Genomic DNA, 16,387 nt, shown 5'->3' with positions numbered 1-16,387 from the left:
TGTGTTGCTGGAAAAGCGCAGCAGGTCAGACAGCATCCAAGAAGCTGGAGAATCGACGTTTCGGGCATGAGCCCTTCTTCAGCTTGGCCAAGATGGAGAGACAGAGTGAAATACATTTAAGGAAGGTGATCATGTTGAAAACTTGTCTGGTTTTCTGTCTGTTTAAATTAAGGGATGAAATATCAGATAAGTTCTATAACAGACATGCAATTCTCCATAAAGGATATTTGTGAACCAGATGGATCACAAATGTGGACAGGGACAAGGCAATGGAGTGATAGGAAAAGAAATCAAGCCCAGCTGGACTGAGAGCCCACATACTGGGCATGGGGCTTAGGTCAAATAGAATGATGAGTAAGGACATGGAAAGCAGAGTTTTGAATAAAGTCAACTTTCTGGAAGGATGAAAAATTGGAGGCGAGCCATACATTTTAAAAATATTTGGCAACAAACAAACAGAGGCAAAGTGATAGCAAATGATATCAAAGCAGTGCCTGCCTGGTTCTGTCATCATCTTTCCACCCATGCAATACTTAGTGTCCACAAGGTAAAGACAAACATCATTTGCCACTACAAGTGACATATTGAAAATTCTTGGAACATGGGCATTGCTGGAAAGGCTTGATGCCAAGAACTTGTCCAAAAAAGTCAATACATAAAAAACACAGAGTGCAAAGATATTGGAAATCTCTAGTTTAACAAAAATTCACTCATCAGCGTTACAGAAACTTCCTCACTAGTCCCAAATTAAAGGATAAGGGAGTTGTGGATGCTTCCAGAGTTAGTTGGCACTTTAGTCTGAAATTATGCTATTGGCATGACATACCATTGCACATTCATAGAATACAAGTCTTTTTTGTTTATGTAGCCTTGTACATTCTTGTCAGGTGCACGGTTGTGAGCACAACGACAGAACTCGAGGCATTGAGAATTGAGCAATTTCAAAGAATGGTACTCTTGTTCACTGTAGGATACTTGCTAGCTAAAAAAAAGAGAAACATCCTCCACAGTGAATCAATAGTCACTAGAAAAAACAACTTTAGACAGTGCATTACTGATAGGCTGTTTATTGCTTTATAAAGTGACAGTAACAAAGATAGAGTGAAGAAGTCACTTTCATTGCAAGGTTGACTGGCCACTTAATTCTTTTAACTGGTTCAGCTTTTTAAAAATGGATCCTATATCTCTGCAAGTAATGGTTGACACAAACTAAATATGCTCAATATGTGCAATTAAAAAAAAGAAATTGCACAGGCTTAAGATCTGAAATAAAAAAAATGTTGTTTACAGCAAGTTTACCAGCATCTGTAGGAAGAAAGCCAAGTTAAGGTTTCAAAACTGGTAATTCTTCATCAAAACTAACCATCGAACCATGGAGGCATCACAACTTATTGTTAATTTAGGACTAGGGAGGAGCTTTCTACAAAACCAATTGAGGAGTAAACATTTGTTAAACTAGAGATTTTCAGTATCTTTGCATTCTGTTTTTCTTAATGTATTGACTTTTTTTTGGACAAGCTATCCCAAATTTAGGCAATACTCTTCAGAACATTCATTATATAAATCAATTTTAAGGGTACTCCACAATATTTTTGGGACAGGTAAATTTAAAATTATCAGTATCCATTTTGACATGGCTGAAATTCAAAATTTCACAGCCATTGGGAAAATGTGCCTCAGTATTTATTCCATCACAAGTTTAAGATTGGGAATGTTATCATAATGATTATTGTTAATAGACTACTAATCCAGGGATTATGATCTGATATCAGCTCAAATTCAATCACAGCAGCTGGGGAATTCAGTCAGTTAATTAAATCCACCTATAATAAAAAAGTTAATAATGTCCTTTCAGAAAGGAAACCTGCTACCAAGGTTTTGCCTAGATGTGACTCTAGACCCAAGCAACTCAAATGTCTATTTCAGACAGAATTTAAGACTCAATTTAGTTGCATGCTTACCACCTCAAGGTCAGTCAGGAATGAGCAACATTTGCTGGTTTTGCCAGTCACATCTGGATTATTATGAATAAGTAGAAAAATATGTGCAAAATACAAAGGAGTAGAACTTCTAAGTTTAATTATAAATATAGAATTTTTGAAATCAGAAAACCTTTACTTTTACAGATTTTTACAACAACCAGGTCTATTGTTATGCCATGAAACAATTCCTCCACATAGCTAAAGATTTTGCTTTTATTTACAAGAATACCAAATAAATCTAATCTCTATACCATAATTGGAACAAGATTGTCAGCCTATTGTCCTGACAAATCTTGGTAACACATCACCTGAATATCAAATTAAAATAAATAAATAAATAAATAAATAAATTCGGCATGGACACGTTGGACCAAAGTGTCTGTTTCCCTGCTGTCCATCTCTGACTGTAGACCATACGTTATCTTGATACATTTTATCTGCAAATGAAGGGGGTGTCTTTGTCCTGATATTGATTTCCCTTATTCCATAGTCTAATGCCGATTTTCTATTTAATCCCCATTTTGTCAGACGATTCTTACACAGACGAATGTGGTTACAAACAAATATTGGTCATATAATTTCTCAAGACTTGATTTTTGTTGCCTCTGTACCATAATGACAATTTCACTATTCTTGCAACAATTTAAATCCTCCTTCTACTTAAGGAAACTTGACAAGTTTATCAATTAAAATAACATTGAATATGGAGCAAATACTGTTGAAAGCATTGGACCACCTTGACAATTAAGGATTTTCTTTCCTAGTTTTAGGACTGATTTGTCTCCAGTGGTTGCCCAGTGGAGTTAAGTTTTCTAAACGTTGTAAAGCAAGGAGAGAAACGACTCCTGAAGCACAAACTAGTTTAAGGAAGTGCTTTTAGTTTAAACCAGTTATATTTTTATGCAACTCTGTACAACAAACTTCTGCTTGGGAGGACTGAAGTAGTAACAAAGAAGATTGATGAGGGCAGAGCAGTAGCTGTGATCTATATGGACTTCAGTAAGGCATTCGACAAGGTTCCCTATGGGAGACTGATTAGCAAGGTTAGATCTCATGGAATACAGGGAGAACTAGTCAGTTGGATACAGAACTGGCTCAAAGGAAGAAGACCGAGGGTGGTGGTGGTGGAGGGTTGTTTTTCAGACTGGAGGCCTGTGACCAGTGGAGTACCACAAGGATCGGTGCTGGGCTCTCTACTTTTTGTCATTTACATAAATGATTTGGATGCGAGTAGAAGAGGTACAGTTAGTAAGTTTGCAGATGACACCAAAACTGGAGGTATATGGACAGCAAAGAGGGTTACCTCAGATTACAACAGGATCTTGACCAGGTGGGCAAATGGGCTGAGAAGTGGCAGATGGTGTTTAATTCAGATAAATGAGAGGTGCTGCATTTTGGGAAAGCAAATCTTAGCAGGACTTATACACTTAATGGTAAGGTCCAAGGGATTGTTGCTGAACAAAGAGACCTTGGAGTGCAGGTTCATAGCTCCTTGAAAGTGGAGTCGCAGGTTGATAGGATAGTGAAGGCGGCGTTTGGTATGCTTTCTTTTATTGGTCAGAGTATTGAGTACAGGAGTTGGGAGGTCATGTTGCAGCTGTACAGGACATTGGTTAGGCCACTGTTGGAATACTGCGTGCAATTCTGGTCTCCTTCCTATCGGAAAGATGTTGTGAAACTTGAAAGGGTTCAGAAAAGATTTACAAGGATGTTGCCAGGGTTGGAGGATTTGAGCTACAGGGAGAGGCTGAACAGGCTGGGGCGGTTTTCCCTGGATCATTGGAGGTAACCTTGTAGAGATTTACAAAATTATGAGGGGCATGGATAGGATAAATAGACAAAAAGTCTTTTCCCTGGGGTTGGGGAGTCCAGAACTATAGGGCATAGGTTTAGGGTGAGAGGGGAAAGATATAAGAGAGACCTAAGGGGCAACTTTTTCACACAGAGGGTGGTACATGTATGGAATGAGCTGCCAGAGGATCCGGTGGAGGCTGGTACAATTGCAACATTTAAGAGGCATTTAGATGGGTTTATGAATAGGAAGGGTTTGGAGGGATATGGGCCAGGTGCTGGCAGGTGGGGCTAGCTGGTCAGCATGGACAGGTTGGACCAAAGGACCATGCTGTACATCTCTATGACTCAGTACGTTGGTATTTAAACATTAGTTTTACATCGTTTCTCTCTCAAATTAGCACTAGCTGCTTCAGTCATATAGATATCAGTTGAAAGATTTGGGAAATTGTAATCTTTAAATGGATACAATAAGTACCGATTATGGAACTCTACAGACAACCAAAATCTTGAGAAATTTAAGTTAGATTTTCAAATTCACAGAATTTACGACATCTAAATATTAGTAATTCGTATCGAGATTCAAGTAAAACGACTCCCACAGATCACTTTAAATTCATTGTACACGAATTATTGAATGACTTTCACTTTACACAGCGACTACAGTTGCGGAAATTGTCCATTACAGGGTACAAACCATATGCAAATATTTTGAACAAAGGTAATCAAATTAGAGGAAAAGATACAAGCGATAACAGAGTATAGCGGATGCTAGAGACCTGAAACGAAAACAGAGAGCACAGGAAGAAACCAAGCGCGTCTGGCAACCGAGAGACAGACTATTAAGATTTCGACCCTCCTCTAACTTTTCTTCAGAATAACTAAAAAAAAAGAGATTGAAAGCTATAAACACACGAACAACGAGACATCAGCTCGAGGTTTAAGCTAGCCGTCACGTGATTTAACCGACCTGGCCTCAGGAGGCCAAAGGTCAACATGTGGAAAACATTACTTTTAACACATTTATGTCGGCAACTATGTTGCTGCATTTTATGTGCAGATTAATTTCAACCTTTGGATCAATTTAATTTTCCCTGCAAAGAAACAAAAACGCTTCCGGTAGACGGCCGAACCAATCGGGAGCTTTCTTACAGTACGCTTTGGTTGGAGTGTCGCGTGACCAAGCATAGACCAATCGGAGGTGTCGTTCTAGGCAGGCCCGCGGAAAGTCAAAGGCCGTTTGAAAACGTTTTTTCTAATGTTTCGAAATTATTTTCCTCAAAATTAAAGCGTTCAGCTTTTTTTTTAACCGCCTGCACTCTTCAGAGCGGTAACGGAGAGGAAGCGGTTGGTCTTAAAGTCCGAAGTCTCGAGACGTGTCTTTGACTTTGTTTCTTATGCTCGGTTTTATTTGTTCCGAAGGAGGTTGAAAGGGGGAGGGGAGGGGAGGAAGAGAAATTTCCGGCCAAGATCAGAGTACTGCGGATTGAGGTCTGAAAACACTCGGCTGGGCCCCGAAGTGAGATTGTGAATGGGAGACGGCAGTCTGGGACTCGCGTGAGGACAGTGGGGCCTTCCCTCCCTCACCCCCACCCACTACAACACACTGGAGCGGTAAGTGAAAGGAAGGACTGCGGCAAACTGAAAGGCAGAAGCCCGAAATAATTTACACTCACACGTAGTATGATAGTTGTGCTGAGAACGTGTTTATGTTGTATTCCTGTGTTCTCAGTCCTTAGCAGAAAGATTGGTGCTCCCCGTATCACTTCTCCCCCAAAACAGTATTCTGACATTTATTGAAACAATTCGTAGCTATGCGAAGCGTGCGATCGATCACGTTTTTTTTTCAATTATTTGTGGTACTTTGTTTTTGCAGCGCCCTCCAAGTTTATTCCTCTGGAATAATGTTTTATGAGAGACGAATTAAATGTTTATTTTATGTCTATATGGAGTGTACTTATAGCCACAAAATGCGACTTATAGAAGGCATTTTGTACTCATTCGGTTAATCTGATAGTGTAATGAATAACGATGCTGATTCGCTACCACTTTTCAGTTTGATTGCACAAAAAGTAGGAACATGGGATCAATTTACTTAGTTATCCTTAGAGAAAAATAAAGAAATGTCTGTTTTTCAATTCTGAAAAGATCGTAGCCTGTGCGTATCACCACCGCAAATTCCTCCGCTTGAAAGCTGAATATATAATGTCGTATAACGTTCTGATTATTAAAACCTTTTGAGTGGATAATAACTGACACTTGTTTGTACTTATTTGTGAGATCTAAGTGCAGCACAGAATTTAACCGCCATGTGATGTGGCCGAATGGTTTGGTGCCATTTGAAATATTGATTCTGTGCCTTACGAATGAGTTACTTACATCATTAAGTGCATATAAAACAATTTACTGTTTCTATTTCCTCCCGCCACCCCAATGCTTTCCTTTCCTAAGTCCTGAAACGTACGATTAGGTTCCACGGATGATAGATAAGCTTTTAAAGGACTACGAAGTGTTTAATCCTCGCGGTAAACCTCGACAACTTGTGTAAATAGTCCCATTGCGAAATGATCAAGATTAAAGCTCCTTTTTCTGACGCTCCTTGACATTCCAACAGTCGTTGGATAGTGGTCAGGAATGTGACAGAGGTCTTGGTTTTCCCCCTCAGCTCACCTTTTTGGAATGTTCCTACTGTTTCCCTAGTTGCAATTGTATTAACTCATTATAGGCAAAAGTACAAAGTTGGGGGCTTCCCATTGTTTATGTCTTGATATACTTGTAAACTCTGCTTATACCCACAAATACTACAAGGCAAGATTTGTGTATAACCCTTAACTTCAGTTCCAACTTATTCCTTCCTATTGTCATGGCAGGCAGTGACTGGCAAGCTATTCTATCAAGATTGCAATCAATCCAAATCTGTCCTCGGTGTGACCACATATTTGTTTTGTAGCCAAAATGTCCACTTTCCAACAGAAGTGAGTGGATTGCAGATATTGGTAGGAATTCTGTTTTTCTTTGTTTAACCAAGGGCACCTTTGCTTGTGCTGTTGATCCATCTGAGTTGAACTACTCAATACAGATCACAGCATGGAAGTTGGAGTAATTGAGTTTATTACTTTGCACAGATACCTTTTTATGTATTATGGTATAAGGGAGCTTGATGATAAATAACCTATTGGCCTCCTTGAACTCCTGTCCAGACTACACAGAATCATACTGAGCATTAAAGATTTTTCATATTTCATCTGTTTTCTCTGCTGAAATGCTCAGCTCAGCTAGTGGTAAAGGCACCAGTTTACATTAAAGCTCCTGGGTTACAGCTGGACTATGATGCTACCTGAAATAAAATTATTTTCAGATCCTGGTGTTGAGGCTTATGAATGAATATTAACTAATTTGCCTTGCCACTGGGAAGCAACCAACATCTTTTATTTTGTACACAAATAATTACTAAATATCTTCAAAAACAGAGGAGAACATCAGTTCAAACAACATAAAAGGAAATGATTGTCCCTTACCAGACCAGTATCACCTTTCATCCATCTGTCTCGATTGGCTGAAATGGTAGGCATGTTGGAGAGTTGGTCGCATCTGTCACAAAATCATTTGTCTGGGAAATTGAATCCTGTTTCAGACAATCAATAAGCCACTCGCAGTCTATTTAATTTGTCCATGTGCAAGACGTGCCTTGGAAAGGTAAATATTACTGATGACTTAAAAATGAAATTTTACAAATTTTTGTACGAGACTTTGTATATTAGTTTAGCCACCAGAAATATTATCAAATAAAAGCACACAAATCATCTGGTACTTGAAATGGGGGCAGCTATGATCAACAATTTGTTTATTTAAGTCACTATTTTTTTGGAGGACTATTCATGCCCCCCATTTAAATTCTCATTGATGTTTGAACCGTTACAGGAATTTAGCCTTATTGATCCCATAATAAATCTGTACTAAGTACTTTCAAGCAAAACAACATTTAATGATCTCCATAAGTGAACTAATGGGTGGTTGACTGTTTTAGCAGCGCTGCCAGAGGTCTGATTAACAGCATGTCCAAGTAGTTCCTTGAAGTTTGTTTTGTAGTTGTAAGTAAAACTTTCTCTTTCATATGACTAACGTAGACCCACAGTAACAACTATAATTTTGTTTTTACTTGACTAAATCCTATAATTGTGACAAGTGTTGTGCAGTGCTATCACAAAGTTGCTTCCTTTTGCAGTTGTCAATTGGGCATTGAGTTGTATGTGTAAGGTCTTGTGTAAATGACTACAGATGCACAGATCTTTAATTTTCCATTTGTGTACCAAACATGATGTGTCATAGTTTATGCATATGTGATTTAATGTTTCCCATAAACCTTGTAGGAGATTGAATTCAGGGGATATTCGGTTGTTTACGTTGTTTGTGACTTCTGTTGAATTCCATTTGATTTCCAATCATCTTCAATGTTGAAGTTGATATTTTCAAAGGTTAATGTTTATTCAAAAAAATGTTAGAATGAGAGAAGCTTGACTGCAGTGCATCCTTCCTTATAATCAAATTTATATGTTGAGTACACATTGGTAGAGGCACAACATCAGGCATTCAAACCGAAATGTGCTCAGCCTTTGTGTGAATTGTATTAGAAACAAGTACCTTGATCTGTTTTCTCATATTTCCCTTTTGATTATGCTTACACAATGGTGAACCTTTTAATATTTTGATCCTTGACTTGAATAATGTTTTTATTGGAGGAAATTCTCTTCTGATAATCGGCTGTTTTTCAAGGAGATGGGAACTTCTTGGTTAAATGCATTATGTTGCAAAGAATCCCAGTGCCGCACGTTCAGGGCATTAGCACCAGCTGGATTTGATAATGACTTGCTGAACAGCATTCTCCCTACATTCAGATGCCACAGTGTAGATTGGCAAGATCATTTCTTACTGTGCACCAGGGTTTGGATGCAACCTTTTTGAAGTATTTTCGTTCAAAGCTGAGATGTTAAAGTCGGGCTTACTACCTGTCCAGAGATAAACAACAGTTCCTGAGTCAATCCAATAAGCACCTATTTGGTATTCCCCAGCAGAATGTGGAAATGAAATGGAACATTCTTTGTATCACCATCTTTGTATACTATATTGCACATAAGGGAAGCAAGACTGGAAAATGCTGATTGATTTGTGGCTAATGTAATGGAATCTGACTAAAGCTGAGCAGTTCACTCTCATTAATTAAGAGAAATCCAAAAGAGAAGACTGTACACAGCAAGAGTAGCTCGAAGTAATATAGTGCACTAGTGAAGTGCCAATGACTAAAATTTCTTACCAGGATGTTCAGATGTCCTTCAACATGAAAGACTAAGGGCATAAATCAAGGGATCAAAAAAGAAATAATTCCATAAGCAAAGAAAAGCTCTGCATTGGAAACAAAAATATAGGAGATCATTGATTTGCAATAAACAGTTGAAGAGATGGTGGAACAGTACCTTGAGGTGAACTCAATTAAGAATATTGTCACTAGGGAAGCTTCAGAAAGCCTGTCTGTAATCCGATTTCAAACCTAACATGAGGTACGTAGCAATGCCTTTGACTCGTGCTATAGGCGAAGCTACTTGGGGTTCTGCTTTGAACTAGCACTCTTGTGGCATATGCAACCAGCTGTTCATCTCTGTTAGCAGAAGGGACACTGACCCATGACATGTGTGATGCAACATTTATGACCCCATTTAAGAACACCTGAGACTGCAGTGATTGCAGCAACAATTGCACTATCGCCCTGTAAATCCTGGGAAAAGTATTCACTATGTTGTTCATGTCATACTGCAGATCCTGATAGAATGTGTCTATTCTGAATTCTGGTCTTGGTTCAGAACTGGAAGACTTATAATTTAAGTGATCTTTTAAGTTTGGCAGTTGCAAAATGCCTTCAGCCAAAAAAGACCACTATATATTTCCTTCATTGATCTCACCAAGGCGTTCAACCATGTGAGTAGAGATGGTCTATTTAATGTGCTCTTGAAAATTAGCTACCTGTCCAAGCTGTTCGTCTTCTCGTATTTACATGACAGTATGATAGATAAGGTCAGCCATGATGGAACAACCTTGGATCTTTTGAGATCTGCAGTGAGGTGAATCATTGCTTTTTGTTTTAATTTTCTCCTTGCTGCCATGTAAGTTTGGGCCATCTACAATGGTGTCTATTTACATACCACAACTGACACTGTTCAGACTTAGCTGAGATTCAAGACAAAAGTGCGTCAAGTCCTCATTCAGAATTTCTGTAAGTTCATACTGTAGTAGAATTCCAGAGTGAAGAAAACTTTGAGTAGCAATGATATACACTCTTCATTCAAAAGGTTTGCTTTGACCATCACTAGGAAGACAAATGGCACTGTCCAGTACATTACCTTTACTGCCATCTATCAGCGATGATGTGACACTGTGTGGTTGTTCGTTTCACATTTCTCAGCACTTCAGTTACCAGCAACCTGTCACTTGATGCTGAAACAAACATGTCCATTGCAAAAGCTGGTGTATCTAAACTGTATAAGAATGTGTGGAAGAACAGTAGCCTAACTGAGGACACCAAACTGCAAGTGGACCAAATCTTTGTCCTTGATGTACTCCTCTAGTAGTGAGACACAGACAGCATAGGCTTGGCAGGAAGAAGCTCTGAACACAGCTGGCCACCCATTCCTCTGCTGCAAGGATACTTGCAAGTGAAATATGAAGGTGGTGAGCATCTACGCTGACCACAGGTAGTCAGCTACTGATTGCAGTGACCCCTGGAAACTTGGAAGAGTATTGGAATAGCTGTGCAAAATTGAAAAGCTAATCCAACAGAAGCAAGAGCAAGTCCAGAGAAACAGACCAGTGAATTGTGCAGCTTCTCGGCTTGCTGTCTTTCCTCTGCAGCAAAAGTAGCAAAGGCTGCCACACTGTACAGGACTCCTGAGACACATTCTTATCTTAACATAATTGACCATATACACTTCAAACCCTCCACGTAGGAAATGGAAGGCTGCCACAGTAATGGTGATGTTTAAAAGAATTCCATCTTGGCTGTGAGCTTGCTGGTTGGCTGCCAGCATTTGTTCCCCTCATGAGGATGGTGGTGGGCTGTCTTTCCTTGAACCACTGCAGTCCATTTGGTGTAGGCACACCCACAATGTTCTGAGGGAGGGTATTTAGGGATTTTGACCCAGTGACATTGGAATAATGACAAAGTCATGGTTTTGGGTGTAAGTGGCTGGGAAAATGTTGCTTTGGTGAATTTTGGCAATGCGTCTTGAGATGGTATACACTGCTGATGCTGTGCATCAATGGCGAAGGGAGTGAATGTTTGTGGAGATGCTGGCCAATTAAGTAGGCTGATTTGACCTTGATCGTATCAAACTTCTTGAATGTTTGTTGGAGCTGCACTAATGTAGGCAAACGGCGTGTACTCCTTCATAGTTCTGACTTGGGTCTTATCCATGATGGTCAGGTTTTGGGGACTCTAAGTTATGTGCTGCAGAATTCCAAACCAGTACATTTTCTGGTTAATAGTACCCCCAGGGTGTTGAAAACAAAATGCTGGAGAACACAGCGGGTCAGGCCATTCTCCCATTCTGATCACTTAATCTGAACTATCAACATCCTTTCTCCCACAGTGCTCCAAACCCACCCCTCTACGCCCATTATTGCATAAAGGCTGGCCCCTCCACACTTCACTTCAGCTCTGAACAGTCATCTATACTCAAAACATTAGCTTGCTTTCTCTCCATAGATGCTGCTGACCTGCTATGATCTCCACCTTTTGTTTACAGAACAGATTCCATCACCTGCAGTAATTTGCCCCAGAGTGTTGATATTGCGGGGGGAGGGGTCCTTGAACAATACTAATGGCATTGAATGTCAAGCAGTGAAATTTAGACCATTTTATTGGTCTAATTGCCTGTCATTTGTGTAACGTGTGTTACTTGCCACTTGTCAGTTGAAGCCAGATATTGGACATGAACTGCTTCAGTATCTGAGGAGTTGAAATGGTATTGAAACTGATCATTAGCAAATATTCCCGTTTGTAACCTTTTTATGATGGAGGGAAGGTTGCTGAAGCAGCAGTTTGGGTCAAGGAAACTGCCTGGGGAAATCCTGCAGAGATGCCTTGTGAAATAACTGCATAGAAGCTGGTATCCCTCACCAATTCACCCTTTTATTTACTTGTGCACAGTACACTGGCTGTGGCCAACCAGCTCAGAGCTAGTCCCCTGAACTGAGAAGATTCTAAATCCCCTGTTAATATTGGTCAGACTGTGCCTCCTGTTTGGGGTTGTTAATGTGGGCCAATTCAGGACCTGGTTGCCAATGAGGTCCATCTGGTTCTAATCACTACATCTTAGAATTGAGATGATTGACCTCCAACAACCATAAACATCTTCCTTTTGTGATGTCCATACCTCCAACCAGTGGAGAGTTTTTCCTCTGATTCCCATTAACTCCAGTTTTACTAAGGTTCTTTGCTGTACCTGTTCAAGTTCAGCTTTGATATTCAGGGCTGTCACTCTCCGCCCCCTCTGGAAATCAGATCATCTAGCCATGTTTGAACAAATGCTGCAGTAAGGTCAGGAGTTGAGTGCCTGTGGCAGAAACCAAAATGAGTATTAGTGCTGCTTTTATAGTGCTGTTGATGACGTCTTGCATGATGATCAAGTACAACTCACTTGCACACCTGCCCTGTACAAGGGATGGCCAGACCACTGCTGGAATACTGTGAATAGTTTTTGTCCCCTTATCTAAAGAAAGATATACTAGCATTGAAGGCAGTGCAACAAAGGTTAATACCAAGTGTGGGGGGGCCATCTGAGGCATGGTTGAGTAGGTTGGGCATGTATTATTCAGAATTCAGTAGAATGAGAAGAGACCGTATTAAAACATGCAAAATTCTTAGCGGACTTTTTGACAAGTCAAACTCTTGCCTCTTAGGAGTACAAACTGATACTGTATTATACATTCTTCAAGCATGTTCTACTGCGCATCAGTCATTTTACCTATTAAGTCTTTCTCCATTCACTGTAAATCATTATTTTCTCGAGATCAGTCTGACCAAAGTAGAGAATCCTGTTTTATGTTTTTGTTTTGTTTTCAAACACTGTTGAACTTGCTTATTATAATTACTTTGAGTGAAATGCTGATACACTGTTAGGCTGTTGACTAAATCTAGTTTGTTTTACTCTAACATATGCCTCCTAGTCAGATCTAATCATGTCGTATGCACTTAAGTTAGCCTCTTGCTTGCTTGTTCCCGTTTTATGGGCATCTGTATCTGTATGGAAGTTTGTCCTCCATGGAAACCACTTTTATTTTCCACTTGTTTAATCTCTGTATTTATACAAGGTACCGATTCACAGCTGCTATCAAGACATCTGTATACCACTCGCACTAAGGTCTTTTAAAAAAATTTCTTGATTCTACCCATAAAGTCTCTCCAGGTTGCGTAATCGTTTTTCTATCATCTCAACATTTGAAGTGGTTTTGCCTTACCACTAAAACTACTCCTTTCCTCTCTCTATCTCCCCTGAACCTGCAACCTGATTTTGTATCAATCTTCAGTGAAAATTTAAAAAATAATCGTCAGAGCATTTGTTATTTCTTTCCTGACCATCTTCAACATTCTAGGGAACAATCCATCCAGCCCTGGTGGTTGATCCCCTTTTTAAGGATTCCAATCTTTGTATCTCTCTCCGTCTCTGTCTGTCTCAGCCTCCCCCTGCACTCTACCTCTCCCCTTTTTTCACACTGCTTCTCAAGACAAGAAAAAAATATACTTTTTACTCCATTTATATCTTTTAGTTTTCTTTTGACCTATATTGCTTAAAGCACGACTTCTGATTATTTTCTTTGTTAGAAATACATGAAATACAATCCCACCAATCTGTCACCCATGTGTTTCTTTAAGATGGGATGTTTGTGAATGACTGCAGCATCATTCATTCCTCATCAGATGCTGTAACAGTTTGCCCAAATGCAGCAAGACCTGGATATTAGAAACAAAAAATAGAAGTTGCTGGAAAAGCTCAGCAGGTCTGGTCACATCTGTGAAGAGAAATCAGAGTTAATGCTTTAGGTCTGGTGATCTTTCCTCAGAACAGTTTTGAGGAAGAGCCATTGGATCTGAAATAATAACTCTGATTTCTCTTCACAGATGTGGCCAGACCTGCTGAGCTTTTCCAGCAACTTTTGTTTTTGTTTCTGATTCAAAGCTTCTGCAATTCTTTCGGTTTTTAAGATCAGGATATTATCCTGACTTGGGCTGAAAAGTGGCAACTAACACTTGTGAACATCTCCCAACACGAGAGAATCTATCTAACTCTCCCTTTATATTCAATGGTGAAACCATCACAGAATTCCTACAGTTAATGTCCTGAGGGTTATCATTGACCAGAAATTGAACTGGACCAGCCATACAAGTACAGAGGTGACAAAATAGGTTAGGCTGGGAAACCTGCAATAACTACATAAAACTCTGCTACTGATTTCCAAAACCTGGACACTATTGACAAGGCATGAAGCAGGAGTCCAATGGAATATTCTCCTTTTGTTGGAGCTATATATGTCCAGAGAACGCTCAAGAAGCTTGATGCTATCCAGGACAGAGCTGCCTATGTCACTGGAACACATTCACTCCCTCCATCATCACTGCTAGGTAGTAGCAATGGTTATCATTATCAGGATTCACTGCATGAGGCTCCTTCAATAGTACCTTCCAACCCTGTGACAGCTTCTATCGAGAAGGATACGTGGGAACATGATCACCTACAAGTTCTCCTTTAAGTCACTCCTCATCCTGACTTGGAAATATATCTCACATTTCTTCCCTGTCACTGGGTCAAAAATCCTGGAATTCCCTTTCTAATGGCATTGTGGATCTAACAACAACATGTGGACTGTAGCAATTCAAGAAGACACAAATTGCCACCTCAAAGGCAACTAGGGATGGGCAATAAATGTGCCAATATGCACATTCCATGAAATGGTTTTTAAAAAAAATTCAGATAGGTGACAGGCAATATGCCTTTTGGGATTCTTGATCACACTTAATTGTTGAATCCCCATTATGTTTGGCTTTCTCACTCATTTCCTTTGCAGGATATCCTGGTCTGTTTTCTGACTGTTCTTTCAGTGAGCTTTATCCTTACCCTCGCAGTACTAAAATACAGTATACCTTGGTTTGGTTGAATTTTTGCAGGTCATCATTCCCTCTGCTATCACACCAAATTCCCTTTGAAAAAACACCACCTTTTGATTAAAAAAAACGTGGAAAACATAGAGTATATATTGCTTCCCTTTCTTTGGGTGTTGGACTGTCTCCAGTTACTGATCCAGAGAGTTTCAAGGCTGAGACATTGAGTGCAGATGTGCTTGCCTCAAGAGTCTCACATCCCTTAAATTCCCACATGTTGTAGTCCTGCTTTCTGTTATTTGAAATTCATGTTATTCTTTTAGGTTGGGATTTTAAAATGTTTTATTTTCCTCGAAATACTGGACGATAAGTGTCAAGTTTGCAGAAATGGTTACTAATGTGGAAGGCATAAAGGAACATCTAATTTCTTTTCCTTTCTGTTCCAAATGTCCACTTGCACCAATATTTCCAACTTTTATGTAAACTGATGTGTTATTGTTGCAACCTGTCTACTTTTGTATGTTCTGTCGAACCATAATAAAGTTACAGTTGTGAACAGGAAGCTAAATCAGTTATTGACAGCTAGGCAGGCAACAATGTAAAACCGATTGACTGCCAAGCAGTTTTGCTTTTAACTGATTCTCTTGCAGTTTAAAAGTTGTCAATGAAATTCCAAAAGTTAAACTAAGAATCGGTCAGACACTGTCCACTTCATGCTACTTGTTAAGTAGTGCAACTGGCATCAAAGTTTCAAACTTTATAATTGATAATATGCTCTAATTTGACCACTTTGCACATGAGCAACTGAGTTTCTGAGGTATAGGACAAATCATTTTATTGGTTGTATAAAGATTGTTTCTGCTGTTTTCTGGCCCCACACACTTGATCATCTATGAACACTTAAGCTACTTAATACTTTCTTTGGGAAATGTGTTTTTTTTAAATATATAACCTACTTTTCTAATTAACTTGTTCAGAGATGTTATTAGGCACCTCTGGAGCAGGTGAGTCTTGAACCTGGACCTTCTGGTTCAGGGTTAGGGACATATTCGCTGCGCCACTAGAGGGCCAAAGTAAGGATGTCCTCGGAGAACAGTATTGAAGATGCAAAGCAACAGATGACACATTGGCTCTGGTTAGCATTGCTGCCTCAAATTGTCAAGAGACCTGGGTTCAATTCCAGCCTCTGGCAACTGTGTGGAGTTTGCACATTCTCCCCGCATCTCCACATTTCCTCAGGGTGCATTGGTTTCTTCTTTCAGTCCAAAGATGTGCAGGTTAGGGGGATTGGTCATGCTAAATTGCCTATAGTTTGTCCCAGGGCTGTTAGAGTCCTCTAATAGAGTCCTCTAATAGTGGGGTTTGAAGTCCTAGAACATATTACATAAGATAAAGGATAACCACTGTGTCTGTCTCAATCAACCTGCCTTTAGACTAGTTGTTAAGAGGAAATCGCCCATGTGAAGGT

General features: G+C 39.6%; 1 protein-coding gene across 4 annotated transcripts in view; it reads left to right on the top strand.

The window, feature by feature from the left end:
* The first annotated feature begins 4,975 nt into the window (after window positions 1–4,975).
* Window positions 4,976–16,387, top strand: part of ankrd11 (ankyrin repeat domain 11) — a 192,268-nt gene continuing 180,856 nt past the window's right edge. For 2 of the 4 annotated variants that reach the window (XR_015759940.1, XM_087995806.1), the window contains exon 1: window positions 4,976–5,387. The gene's annotated coding sequence lies outside the window, so the exon portion shown is untranslated. The remainder of the gene's footprint in view (window positions 5,388–16,387) is intronic. The other 2 variants (XM_087995805.1, XM_087995804.1) reach the window with 1 other exon arrangement.

This window comes from Chiloscyllium plagiosum, unplaced genomic scaffold (genome assembly GCF_037043375.1).
Source record: "Chiloscyllium plagiosum isolate Xiang-an unplaced genomic scaffold, Cpla_swu_hap1 HiC_scaffold_17, whole genome shotgun sequence".
NCBI classification, from domain to species: Eukaryota; Metazoa; Chordata; class Chondrichthyes; order Orectolobiformes; family Hemiscylliidae; genus Chiloscyllium; species Chiloscyllium plagiosum.
This window is presented reverse-complemented; position numbering and strand designations above follow the sequence as displayed.